This window comes from Plodia interpunctella, chromosome 15 (genome assembly GCF_027563975.2).
Source record: "Plodia interpunctella isolate USDA-ARS_2022_Savannah chromosome 15, ilPloInte3.2, whole genome shotgun sequence".
Taxonomy (NCBI): domain Eukaryota; kingdom Metazoa; phylum Arthropoda; class Insecta; order Lepidoptera; family Pyralidae; genus Plodia; species Plodia interpunctella.
In genome coordinates, this window is record NC_071308.1 from 7722626 (window position 1) to 7738085 (window position 15460).

Here is a 15460-nt window from a genome sequence, read left to right on the forward strand (position 1 = left end):
CAAAAGTTAGTGTTGTATAAAAAATCAGTTTCTACATTCACGATATTTTGAATCACTCGCTATATCGATGGTTCTAGTGTGTGGTAAATAGATTTTTTATTATATTCTAATTTACAATGCAGACACTTAACAAAAAATGTCGATAAATAAAGTAGTCTAGACTGTGTAAAATGAATGCCAGCACTTTTTGGAAACATTTTCCATAAATATTTATCACTAGCTTTTTGCCCGCGGCTTCGCCTGCGTTAAGTTCTCACGAGAATAGTTATTTTTTCGCAATAAACCCATATCCTCACACTTCAAACTACATGTATGCAAAATTTCAAGATTGGTTTAGCATGGAAGCGTATGAAGTCTTTTTGAATCAATATCTATTATAATATTATCTACTTGTTTGTCTGTGATATACTTTTTTATACTAAAAAAAGCATTTTGCTATACCCAGTGACCGTTATACGGTAAACCCAAAACAAAATTAGTGTATATATTGCATTACTAACACGAATAAGGAACACACACATATTCGCAATCTTCATGTTCATGAATGCATTCATTACAAAATATTGCACAATCTTGTACAGTCAACAATCCTCCAATTAATTACAAATTCGTCACTATTACCACCACATGGAACTCTATGTGATGGTAATAGTGACGAAAATCGAAACACAGGGTAAATTGACGTGTGTAGTTGACTATTTTTTTAGTAGGTACACATTTTGTTTATGTACACTCAACGGCACATCAACCTACCCGAATTCAAAATACAAACTCGTTGCTATTACCACCTAGAGGTTCATGCGGGGTAACTTGACTATACATCTATCGCCGTATATTTTTAATCTGCAATAGAACTGGAATGTTAAAAAAAAACATTAAAATTTCGTCTTTGCAAACTTATTACGAGAATATTACGAAAAGGAAATTAAATCCGTAAAGTGCACGACTGACGAGAAGAATTTCAATATCTGGTGGAGACTCGGGTGAAAAGTTGAAATATTTTATAGTTTCTCTTTCCGCTTAATTAAACATCTCAAATATTGGAAAATTTTCCACACATGACTGCGGAATGTGCACTGGATTTATGAATGTAGCGAAAAATCAAAACTTTATGAGTTTTACTTTCAACATTCATAATATTCGAAGGCAGATTTTTAAAAAGAAATCTACGTTGCTTTTGGAAATGACACAGAAATTTTGTCTTTGTGGAAACGAGCTATAGGATCTCATAGGAAAAAATTAAAACTGAGTTACCGAAGACTTGATAATATTTGTCTAAACTATAATTCCTTGACCTACATATATACAGAGCGGGTTGGTTGGTGGTTGGTGGTTCGGCTATAAGAAGAATCACCAGTTTATAACCTTTTCCCTTTATTGAATTTTATAATTCAATTTCTAATTTTTATTTGGAGTGAGTTTCTTCTGATAGGTGCTACAACTCTCGAAAACTCACACCAAATTTATATTCGAAATTGAATTTTACCAATTTTATCACTGATTTCTGAGAGAACTATTTGTAACTATTAATTATTTATCACTATAGTGACTATTATAATCCTACTAATGTTATGAATGCAAAAGTTTGTGAGGATGTATGTTACTGAACCGATTGTTATGAAATTTGGTACACGGGTACAATATTACCTGGAATAATACAGAGGGTACCTTTTATCCGGAAATTCCCATGGGAGCGAAGCCCCGGGGCGCAGTTAGTAATATATACGGGTACGCTGCGACAGAAAAAATGGGACGACTGATTTAGACGACTGTTCTCTTTTATAATCACATTATACATATCGTATACTAACAAATGCTGCTTACTACTTACACGACAATATACACATGTAAAAATGAAATTATCTCGACAAAACACATTAATATATATTTTTATCTTTTAACGGATGAATCAACTGGGACTCACACATATCCTTTAGAGGAAATTTATATTTCTTCCCTCCCAACTACAGTTCATTTTTGTCTGACTCATGAATAATAAAATATCGCCGCAAATAAAGTATTAATAGACTAGATACGAAACTGATTTAATGAACGAATGAATGAATATCCATTCAATCGTGAATGAAACGTTGGGAATCACGTTCACTTCACTGCGCTGATTAGCGCAGAATCCAATGAAAAAGGATAAATTTCAGTACCTAGTTGATAGCACATGGATGTGATGTGCTATCATCTAGGTACTCAATCATTGTGTCAAAATCAAGTATTTTTTTACGAATAATTCCAATTGTGACATAAGCTTTTATTTTCGTCGTGAAAACAAAAAAGGAAACTGAATGAGCACGAAAATTTTAATTTCGACTTTGTAAAACAAGCGTCTAGGTGAAATTTAACTTGTAATGTTAGCATTTACTGTTACAATACCCGTCTATGTGCCTATATGTCTTTTTACATATATATCAGATAAAATTAAATAAACGCTTATAAAAATTGGATATATTAAATATTCATATTCTTAAAAATATATATATCCGAAAATATGAAAATGATTTTGACGACCTCCGTATGTGGCATCTTCTACTTCTAAGTTTTAATATTGAGAAAAGAGTTATATATGGTTAAGAAATATATTTTTCAAAGGAAACTAATATATTGTTTTTGTTGGCGTCCGAAATTCATACAAATAACAAATGAACAATTCTGTCTGTTATGTTTTATCAAAACATTTTATAGGTACTTACCTGCTGAGCTGACTTGGATGAGCCTAAAGTCAAACACGGACTACTGCGGACAGAGCTGCGGGCATTAACTAGTATCTAATAATACATAATTGTTATATCTGTTATGTATAGTGCAGCGGGTCTGTTGGAGTTCATCATCAGGTGTTCCATATCTTCGATTTTTAAAAGTCTACAGGAAATGCTCATCAGTCAGACCAACTTTTGTTAAGGCGCTTTTGTCATATCTGTTATAGTGTAGCTGGTCTGTTGGAGTTCATCATCAGGTGTTCCATATCTTCGATTTTTAAAAGTCTACAGGAAATGCTCATCAGTCTGACCAACTTTTGTTAAGGCGCTTTTGTCATATCTGTTATAGTGTAGCTGGTCTGTTGGAGTTCATCATCAGGTGTTCCATATCTTCGATTTTTAAAAGTCTACAGAAAATGCTCATCAGTCTGACCAACTTTTGTTAAGGCGCTTTTGTCATATCTGTTATAGTGTAGCTGGTCTGTTGGAGTTCATCATCAGGTGTTCCATATCTTCGATTTTTAAAAGTCTACAGAAAATGCTCATCAGTCTGACCAACTTTTGTTAAGGCGCTTTTGTCATATCTGTTATAGTGTAGCTGGTCTGTTGGAGTTCATCATCAGGTGTTCCATATCTTCGATTTTTAAAAGTCTACAGAAAATGCTCATCAGGGCGAACAATTTTTGTTAAAGTGACTTTTCTATATTTCCTACAGTTTAGCTGGTCTTTATAGGTTCTGCTAGAGCTGTTCCAGTTTCCAAAATAAATTATACAACAAAAAAAGTTTCATTCAAATCCGTCCAGTAGAACCAGAGATTAGTGTGTGCAAACAAACAGACAAACAGACAGACTTTTAAAAAAATCTTATTATATTACTGATTCTCTATAAATCTCAATTTTTTTTATTGATATTGATTGATGATGATATCTCGGGTTCTAAGTAACGTATTGCGATGTAACCTATACCAGATTTCAAGTTAGACCATCCGATAAACAACTGTGAAAACCAGACAACGCACATATGAGAGAGAAATTTGATTATTATATATTTATTTACATTTCAAGACCACACGTTTTTTTAATAGATCCTGATATTGGTACGAAACTTTTTTCAAAGATCATGTACAGATCATTTACAAATATCTTGAGAGGCTGATCTGATTTATTTCGCACCGGCTAAGGCACTAAGGTGTCACTGTCCAAAGTGTCCAGGCGTTGTCGACAGACCAATCAATTACTGAACACGTGAACGCTTTTAGCTAATGCAATGTGGGCACATATTTCTCCCAGTGCAGCAGTTTAGGTCCCCAATCGCATATTCTGAAAAGTATTTGTGTATTCGCCGATATGTTTTTATCTTTTGAGAATTGTATTTGGTAATCTGCGTAATGCTTTGCAGTAACTAAATCATTTTATTTACATTAGTTATCCCAAAATAATGTCAAAATCAAAATTATTTTTAATGATTTCATTCGTTTTTTAAAATGCAATGTTAACTTTAATTAACTTAATTATTTAGGTATACTCATGATATCGTATAATACGACGATTATAGTATATTATAACCACATTATGTACAGTATGTATAGTGTAGGTATATGAATCGAGATAGGGAGTAGTGGAGGAAGATGGATGAGCCTTACTCCGAAGACGACTGAAGAAAAGGCCGCAATAGTAATTATGAATGTGATGTCTACATATCTGCTGAGAAGCACCACAAATTTTTATTTATAACATGGTACCTCATCGCCTACTGCGGTACTTCAAGCAAAATAAAAAAAATGGAACAGAATCCCGTAATAAATGTTTCCCTTAACATTTTTATCTCATTACGTTAAAAATAATACAATTTACTCCAAATGAAATTCCGAATAATAATTAAAACGGAGCGCTAATTAAATAAGATATTCATAACAACAAATCAACACCCAGGAGGGTATATTTCACTGTTTAATTTCTAATGCTCGCTCACATTGATTTATAAATTCGGCTCTCCACTCTGGGAGTTTAATGAAAAACGTGCGTAGAAAGTTTTCGAGCCATTACTTTCTGGTTATTAATGACAGGAGCTCTGTGAAAATCTGGTCAGGGAATAAGAGGTAGCGGAAGCGGAGTGTAGTAATCGGATATTTGATTAATTGAAATGGATTTCATCTCTGCATGTTCCCGGTTGCATTCGGGGTTGTGAAGCCGCGAAATCCGGGGTCAGCGTAAAAAAAAACTTAAAATGTTGAAGATTCGGCTGTAATTTTACAATCGATCGCCTGCCTGATGTCAACCTTCCTTGGGAATGCTATTGCTGCCTAGCTGACTAGGCTGTGTGTCCCTTAGTCGCCTCGTGCGACATCTAAGGGAGGATATGGAATGGTCCTATTCTAGGGCGGAACCACACAATTGAAATGGATTTCATCCTAAAATGTAATTTTAATACTCTGTATTTTTTTGAGTTACAGTTATTTGGTTTCCGTTTTTGGCATTATGGCGTTATGGCAGGCGAATGAAACATCGGATAAAGAGAACCTTTTAATGATATATTATAGTAGTCGTGTACACAATACGGTTAACCGTTAAAAAATATATTTTGTAAATTGTCAATAATGCAAGAAAGGTTTAATTATTTTCCCTATGTATATTTTACCTAGATCCCAACTAATATTATAAATGCGAAAGTAAGTTTGTTTGTTACCTCATCACGCATTATCTACTGGACCGATTATTATGAAATTTGGTACACGGGTACAAAATAACGTGTAATAACACATAGGGTACTTTTTATCCCCAAATTGCCACGGGAGCGAAGCCACTGGGCGCAGCTAGTTAGATAATTACGTGGCAAAATATTATTCGTTATTCTTATGAATTTATACCATACAGCCATCGGCTCACCTCCAGCCTACAGCTTTGATAGATTGTACCATTCGTCTGTCCAAATGCAAACAAACGAACTTTTGCTATTGAATGGGAAACTTTAACCCTAGGGCGCTTACATTCCCACTGTTTAAGCTGATGTGTCAATCTATTTGTATTTTCAATACTGTGTTTCAAAAGTCTTTGTTTTGTATACAAACTAAAAATAGGTATTAAACGCGCACATACTTATTTTTATTTCCCAGACGTATCGGATCTTGTTACAAAGGCCCGTGGTCACTGGGCGACTGACTCAGCAAGCTACGGCAACGACGTCTGTTTGGTAGATTCTTCGTCTACCACAATATTAATTCTTCGCCAAGTACCGTTACAATACACACTGTCTTTATTCTGTAGCACATCCGTATTCTGGTCGATTTCGGGTTTTTGCTCCCACTGGATTCCATTCAGTTGCTGACTTATACTATAATTATGCAACGCGAAAGTTTAAAAGTTGTAAACTAAAAAGTTGGGTTAGTAAGTTGCAAAAATGTATTTGAATTGTTTAGGTAATTTTATATCTATAATTTGGATGTAAATCACTCTTTGACAGTGGTTGAAGAATCAAATTATATGTTTGATATTCTAAACAGCAGCGTGGCAGTTCACTTTACTTTATCGATTATCTGTAAATTAATGATATTTCTCAAAGTTATAATTAGATATTTTAACTCGATAGTCGTCTTATAACTAAGTTCAAAATCAGCTTTGAACTACCAACCTACCAACGCTTAAATTTCAGTAAACAGTAAATTCAAATTTAATTTTACTAAAGGACTGCACAATATTATGCAATGTTGTGAACATTGCATAATATTGTGCAGACATGAGCTACGGATGACTGTAATATTGCTGTGTATCAAAATGCCTAGCGATCTTTTGTTTTATGTAAGAAATACGCTCAATTCGGTATTATCCCTTTAGTGGCATTAGTTCAGTTGGTAGTCCGGTTAACCGTTCTAGTGCAATATAGCAAAGAGTAGCCACGTCAAGACAAAACACGCAAATACTTTCTTACGTGTCATTAGAGCGGTTTTGACCGGAAAATTACGTAGGGAACAAATGTCTGGCTCTGCCGCTCCCGCCAGTCCCTGGCAGAAAGCAAACCCAAGAAGTGCTGGTTTGATGTGGTCAAGGACGATATGCGTGACAATGGTCTGACAACTAGGGATGTCAACGACCGTGCAAATTGGAGACGAAAGAGTAGGACAGCGGAGCCTGGGCTCCGACGCTCATTGGCTGTGAAGGAAACCGTGAAAACGCTCAAACGAGAGAGAGATTAGAGTGGTTTTGCCATTTTCCTTCTCGATTTCACATGCTAGTTAATTAACAACTAGAGCGCAGGTTTTCTCACGATGCCTTTCTTTACGATCTTATCTTAAGTGATGGTCAATTAAAACTAAAAGACATGAGTCTGGTAAAAACTGGTAGAGACATGGGGCATGAATAGAATTTGAAAAAGAACCTTGGATATATCGCAAAAAGTCCTATAACCACGCAGCCTCCGCACAATTTTACGTTGGTAAAAAAATTTCAATATGGCTGAATTTGCTGAAACTGTATGTAAATAGTCGAGTTATAGTCGGATCCCGCCTCTGGGAGCAAATAATTCAAACAGCGCCGAGTGACGCTTTCAAATTAATTTCTCTGTCCACTACGGTCCATAGTGGGTACATAACTTCTAACAATAATAATTATTTTGTGCAGACCAACTGCTTGACGCTTATGATAAGGTTAAGACGTCTGTCAACTTTGGAGTATGAAAAAAACACAGCACTTGGGTGAACGATTTTTCAAATGTCATCCAAAATCCTCACACCATTTTCTGCTCAAGGCTATGACAACGCGAAGTCCGGAATCCAAAAATAATTTGGAAATTTGTCAGATTTTACAACCGGCCACTTGTCTAAAGTCAACCTTCTTTGGGAATGCTGGGAATGCTATTGTTACCTATTAACAACTATGTTACATAATTATATCCCATAGTAGCCTTGAACAGAAACCAAATGTACGATACAGAATAATCCTATATAGAAAGGGTCTACACACCACTAATAAAAAAACCGGGTTGCATGCCGGGAGTGCCGGCCGGAGTGAAAACTTGAATATTAACGTTGTGCATTTTTGACATCTTACGAATTTTCGAACAGGGTCACGTGTCCTGACGCGAGTTTAACATTTTTTACCCATCACAAAAACTGCACAATGCCGCTAAAGAAGTTTTCACTTCAAAAATACCTTGCCAACAACAAAAAACCTTACAAACGGTTAACCGTCGCCCGTCTGCTAGCCCGGCACAGCCATAAGTTAGCAGCCCGCAGACTTAATAAACGCAGCACTTGCTTGATTAGACCCAGGAAATTATGCGAATTAGCTATAATAGTGGCCAGTCCGTCTCAGTGCCAGATTTAGGTTTAGGAAATGGGAGGCGGGGGATTACAGTCCAGCGAAACAAATGAATAGCCAGCCTGTTATGTAGTACTTAATGGGAGTCATTGTTTTTGTCTATGATTTAGTATTTGCACGTGGTCACCCGCTTTAATTTCGTGCGTCCGCCAATAACTTATTAATATCAATATATATCAATATATCAATATATGAAGCAACGTATCGCTATGAAACCTATACCAAATTTTAAGTTTACACAGCCTATAACCCTATATACAGCCTGTGAAAATATGTGAAAAAACCACATCAAATTTCATGTGGTAATTTTTGCGTGATGCGAGAATAAATATACTTGGACAGTCAAACATTCTAAAAAATATATTTTGGCTTATATTAGTCCTATAAAAACACCCCATAAACATTTTTCTTCAATATCAATAGTGTTTCGAAGTTTTAAAATAATTTTACTGTGATTGAAAACAAAGATGAATGAAAACGAAGCATTCTATGAAAATATCAATAGGAATAAAGGTTTTGCATTGTTCTATTTATATCAACACAATGTTATGTTAGTTCGATGAATTTTATAGCACTACAAAGGAAGATGCTAATTTTGATCCCACCCTCCAATATCTAAGTGTGATACATCGTTGGATACGTATATTTTAAATATAAATATATTAGGACATATCACACAGATAGAGCTAACCCCAAAGTACGTTCGAGACTTGTGTTATGGGATACTAACTCGACGATACTATATTTTACAACAAATACATTATAGATAAACATCCAACACCCGAGCCAATCAGAAAAAGAACATTTTCCATCACGACCCGACCGGGGATCGAACCCGGGACCTCTCGGTTCAGTGGCATTAACTTTATCACTGCGCCACCGAGGTCGTCAAATTTTAGCTGAATATATGTTACTTTGGCGCCAAGTTTCAAATCTTAGTCCATTTGGAGTTATTCTTTATTAATAATAGAAGTTTTTGCAGCAGCCAAGTAATGCTTTTTACATTATAATTGCATTCTAATTACATATACGACAACATGTAAAAAAAAAAACTTGCTAATTGTAGGGTCAAATTCCGTCTTTTTTGTTTAGGTAGTAATAGTTTCAATCAAAAAAACCTTGTAGTAGGTATACACCAATATCAACTCCCGACGAGGGAACTCCTCAACGTTTTATTGTATTATGGTATAAATTTATATTGCGCGTTGAATGTAATGTAACAATATCTCCCTGACGACAATACAAATTGGGATCAAACTTTAAATTTTTGTAAGAAAAACATATTTACAACATACACGTAAACTGTATTTTTGTATGGTTTTCACCAATAGATAGTATGATTCCTGAGGAAGGTTTAGGATAGAACTAAAAATAAAAAAAATGGTTGCCTGTAAAGTCGGTTTTACGGGCGAAGATTTTACGTGACAACGTCTTTTTACGCGCGCGGCAGACCGATCATAGTTGAGTGGGAGAGAGACGCATTCGGCGGGCCTCTCTCTCGTTCGGTGACTCATCGTAACGTTACCGGGCGTTACACTTTTTCATAAGTGACTCCCAGCCGCAACCTAATTTAAGACGTTGTCACGTCAAAAATGCGTTTATTTGACAAAAAAAAATTGTACACAGTAAACATCGACTCCCAAACTATGGAATCCCTGTATCTTGGGAACCTGGAGCACCGTTACTGTGAAGGTTTATTGTGGCACAGTGATGATACTAGAGCATAATTGATTAGTAATATTATTAATATATCTTACATCAGTTATCCTTTGTATACATCATATTAATTTTATTTTATTCTATTTTTATTCATTTATTTATTTTGTTTATTACATACATACAATATTTCCAGTTTATTTTACAAAAAAAAAGAAAAGAACAAAAAAATAATAAAAAACATAAATTATAATATAAACAAATAACTTATTATGGTTTTACCCGAGCGAAGGCGAGGCGGACAGTTCACTTTTAAAAATAATAATACTTACCAGATTCCTTCGATCCTGGAGATAATAGAAACAATTATCTTTTTTTCCCAATCCGAACGGGCCGCGCGGGAACTGAAAGGTAACATGTTTAAATAAAGGCACGCAATCAACTAGATAGGTCACGTTTACAACCATTTAGCAATTTGTTTTAATCTGGCGATACATCTCTATTTGTATCGATCCTAAAAGGGTCTGGATAATAGGACACAATAAAATTTTATCGTTAATACCCTTGTCTAATACTATTGGCATAATTTTGAGAACCGTTTTCAATCTATGCAACTATTTTTGTTTGGGAAACTTCAATAGCACAAGAATATACAAAAAATCATTGAATTCCACTCAAGCTAACTAGACCTGAAGTTATATTTCATTTTCCATTATGATAAAAGCCTTTGTATATTATTAATTTGACTGGTGTATTGTAATTTTCATCGGCCACCACTTGCTTTCAAGGAAAGTAAAAATTCGTGAGGAAACCTGCATGCACACTGGTTGATTTATTAACTTGTGTGTGAAATGGAGAAGGCAATGGCAAACCACTCCATCAATAGTGCCAAGAAAGTCGTTGTGTGTGTTTCATTCCACGTAATGACGATATGAAGAGACCTACTACATATAGTCAGTGTTCCGTAGTTAATTCCAATCTGATTAATACTGTTTAATTTGGTTCACCAGTGCGTATCTAATGATTTTGTGATTACAAATTCACTAATTGCGGTTACATACAGACACACAAGTGGTAAACCTATGATTATAAACACATACAGGTTCATATTCGAATGATAGCAATTTCAGCAAATGACAAAATTATTACCATTAGAACAAATTAGTCGTTAGTACAAGGTAAGAGTCATGCCAGGTGCCTTTATGCGACTTGAATAAAATCTGAACTCTGAGACGAATCACAGTGTTAGCAATAACACGCTCGATATGATGATGATTGTTTGTTTGTTCGAAATAACGCCATAAGAATGACAGAAATTGTCACCGCCCGCGTGAATTTCATAGAAATTCACGCGGGCGAAGCAGCTGGCAAAAACTAGTCCTAAAATAAAAAAGGTACAGATTACGAGGTTAAGATAATTTATAAATCTTGCGTTTCTTATAAATCTTATTATTTTATTTATGTAACAAAAATACAATTACAAACACTATGGCACCTAAAACCGTGTAATGTTTTGTCTATTTCTGTCAGTGACAAATATTTTACAGTGCGGTAATAACAACATATATTTAATCTCAAAGTATGCTTTAAATATTCTATGTATACCGGGAATTATATACAATTCTCAATAATCTCAATTTAATATAATATCTATATCAGAAATATCGTCAGCATTGTTTATAAAGTCAGCTATATTGCATATCAGCTTTCGTCCGCGGCTTTGACAAAAGCTGATATGCAATATAGCTGACTTGAAAGAATGAAAGTACACTATGTCTTTCTCCGTATTGTAAACTACATGTACCTATGCAAACTTTCACGAAGATTGGGTAAGCAGATAAAGCGTGAAGAGGTAACATACAAACTAACTTACGCATTTTTGCCCCAAGATGTGGAAAACTATACAACCGCCCAGTAAAATCTCCAATTCCAATACGTCACCGGTACGGTGTGAACTCAAAAATATACATTTAATTAAAGGGAATAACAAAAATAATTAGTTACATTACTTTCACCTGCCAAGTTACAAATACACGAAAAGGCTTTCCCGTCCCAACTGGCCGATCGTTTAGAGATTAATGGTGAAGCTTCTAGAACTTCGCGGAAGTTCGTAACAGTTCCGATGAAAATGATACACTTGGACTGGAATACCACTAAATGGCTTGATTAATGTATTTTAATTGATAAGTGTGCCAAATATAGATATAATAAGATTTTACAAGCTTTACTTTTATGTTAGATTATATTTACCCTGCCTTTTCTAGACCATATTGCGGTGCCAATACTAGGTCCATAATGTTACACTGTAAAATGTTTTCAACTACCCACAATTGTATTATTTATCTGTAATATTATGTCAAATTCAAATTCAAATTCAAATCATTTATTCAGAAATTAGACCTTCACAGGCACTTTTTCTCGTCAATCTTTAAATTTATAGTTATTTCTCACAAGCTAGAAACTACTGGCATTTCGGAACGACCACTGCTGAGAAGAAATGCCGAAAGAAACTCATTTGAACAGTGTTGGTCCCTATCATGCCAGATCGGCTTACCATTATTGTTTCTTACAAAAAATTTTTTTTTTTTCTTTTCTTTCTAATAATATATAAAAGTACATAATGTACATAGTCAAAAGGTATATCAAAACAGGTTATGATCGTGATCCGAGTGCTGATTATAATATATATATATATATATATATATCGATGTGAAACACAATTAACTTACATGAAGATATATGAGAAACGAGATGACCAGTTCCCTCTGGCAGCACCCGTTCACGAGTTGACGCATGGGACAGCCATCGCGTAGCTCAACCATAATAGAGGGAACCTCACGACCCGGCCCACGACGCCACCACCAGATTGACCATTTGAGTGAGCATGACACACTCGATTCCAATATGGAATATGGAATGCAATAAAATGTTTGAATTTGAATATTTATTTAGAAATTGAATCTGTTATTGTATTTTTTTTATGTCAATGTAAATCCAATGATTTTCAACCAGAATAATATATGTTACTGTAAAAGCACGAACTACCGTAAATCCTAAGATATTCCAGTAAAACCTAAGATTTACCAACTCTTAATGGTAAAAGTCCGAACAATTTTGCGATTCGAACTTTTACCACCATTCACTTGGTAAATCTTAAGATTTACATCAATGGCACGGTAAATGTTGAGAAAATAATTTTACTTTTGTTATTTTTTACTATTTAAGAAGTATTTTAAAGATTATACCTTACCTTTAAAAGTTAAAAACATTTATAAATAAAAATACTTACCAAATGAAAATAATTTAAAATAAGTAAGGATTTGACTAATTAATTATAAAAATATGTAAGGTTTTGTCTGAAAAATAAATGATTAATAAGAATTATTCATTGTTTTATTCCCAAAACCAACATTTACCAGCCGTCAGTAGCAAAATCTAGCATATACTAAATTCCAATGACAACAACCCGAAAAAATCGTCAATTATTTAAAAATCCTTACATTTACCAACCCATACCGGTACATCCTAAGATTTTTTGAAAAAACCTAAGATTTACCTGTATACGGACTTTTACAGTAACATATACACTTAATTTCCATTTCAAAGAGAAAATTAGTTAAAATTGATAACACGATTTATCATAAAGCACACATAACGTAAGCACAAAAAACAAATTTTTACTTATAAATACCCCAGCGTTGTATATGTTACCGTCCAAAACCGATTCGAACTAGTTTAGCCTAGGCCATACCAGTTTATCCTATCACATGTAGGAATAATTAGTTTTGCTTAGGCAAAACTAGTTTATTCTGGAATCGGGTTTGGCCGGTAGCATATATACAAAATAAAATATTACCGTTACTATAATTATTAAAATTAAATGTTATTACTGTGACGCAAGATGACACTTGGCCGATGTTGCATATTTATTCTATGATCATATCACACTTATCATATGACCTCATGGATTCCAACTGACGGATACAGAAAAAGATGCCTAGGACGAGATGGTCGGATGACATCAAAAAGTTCGACAAATAATGGCAAGAGAACACAAAGGATAGGAATGCGTGGAGGATGTTAGGGGAGGCTTTTGCCCAGCAGTGGGACTCAAACAGCTAAAAAAAATGCTAGCTACAGGAAGTGAACATATTACCAAGAAAAATAGAAGTCCCTTGCTTATTACAGAAATAAAATAAACAACCGTACGTTTATCCAAAAAGTTGAACGTTCATTTAAGATAATCCAAGAAATAACAAAATTGAATTATTTTCAATCGATTTAGAGTTCAAATTCCCTTGGAGCTAATTCTTTCTTATCGAAAACTCGGTTCGATGACCGTGTGAAATTTCCCGAGTGTATTGCTGGTTTATGATTTGTGAAATTTTATCAACAAGATCTCCACATTGCATTTTAGTTTCGGTTGTATCATAGATATTGATCGGTGAAGCGGTGGTAGTGTAATGGTTAAGACGCCCCCCTGTGGGTCGAAAGGTCTCAGGTTTGTATACTACTTGTGCCATATGAGTTTTGTATATCTATCAATCTGACCATATATAGTAGTTTTCATAGACCACCAATTGCTTCCGATAAAAAAAAAACATCGTGAGGAAACCTGCATACTGGTTGACAGTTTAGTCCCCGTGTATACGACTACCTGCCACTAGATGGCGGTAAGTAGTCGTAAAAGTCATATCAGATGCCTTTAATGATGATAGATATTTCTTTACATTTTATTGAAATATTTTCCTGAACAACAGGGTTCCCTGCTTTTTTGCATAATTTATTTTGTTTAGTCTTAATAAAAATGAACTAAAATTGAATCATCTACTTTTTCCATTGTGAATCACAAGTTTACAAAATGATGGTCAAAGTACATTATATAGGGTGTATAGTAGAAACTTTTGGTCCAAGAAATCACCGTAATATTGGTTCGAATTCTAATCGCGCTAGGCAAATTAAATAAATTCGAAAAATATCAAGATGCGATCTTTTTTGCAGCTCTTTGAGCATTTGTAACTTCTATGTTTTCTGATACTAATATTAGTCTAATAGCTGTATGTGTAGTATATTACAACACAGATAAGGTGGGGGCGACGTGACTACAGTAAATTTAGTTCTCGCCCCGAGGCGCTATCGGAAACACTAGATGTCGAAGCTACTTCATAAGTTGAAACTTTATAGAGTGCGCTTTGGCGAAATATATAATTTATTATATAGACTAGCAACCTATCCCGGCTTTGCTCGGGTAAAACCATAATAAATTATACACCTAAATGTGCCTACTGTTCAATATAATTATATTGGTAATATGACCAATATAATTATATTGGTCATATTACTGAAGAGAACACTGGTCCTTGGTTCAGAATAAGTATACTTAAATGATATACAGGTATTGATTGCATATGTACACCTTTTTTTGTACCTCGGTCGTTTCGGACCGTGTTAAAAGTAAGTGTCATTTAAGTTTAAGTTTTAAATGTCTACTACTCCAGTCCGATAATACTATATGGATTTTTATTTTTGTTTAAATAAAATACTTTTATATAGAGATGAGAGATGTGGGTCAAAACCAGGTATAACTTTTGCCCAGAGTAAACTCATTTCTAGAGCCAATCAAATAAATATGGATATCCCAATCGAATGAGCTGCAGTGCTTCACATTACTATGCATGTAGACACTGCATATGCCAAACACGGGTCAGCTAGCAATATCTAGGTCGATAGGAGCAATTTGCTTACAGTGATACTGCAACTCAATTTTGATTTGTATCACACAC

The 15460-nt window shown here is 34.5% G+C and overlaps 1 long non-coding RNA gene across 1 annotated transcript in view; it reads right to left on the reverse strand.

Moving 5' to 3' along the window:
• Window positions 1-6058: 6058 nt before the first annotated feature.
• LOC128675854 (uncharacterized) overlaps window positions 6059-15460 on the reverse strand; it is a 37843-nt gene continuing 28441 nt past the window's right edge. Inside the window, exons 2-3 of the long non-coding RNA XR_008405335.2 lie at window positions 10010-10081; window positions 6059-6241 (exon numbers count right to left, since the gene is read on the reverse strand). This is a non-coding gene — a long non-coding RNA (uncharacterized LOC128675854). The remainder of the gene's footprint in view (window positions 6242-10009; window positions 10082-15460) is intronic.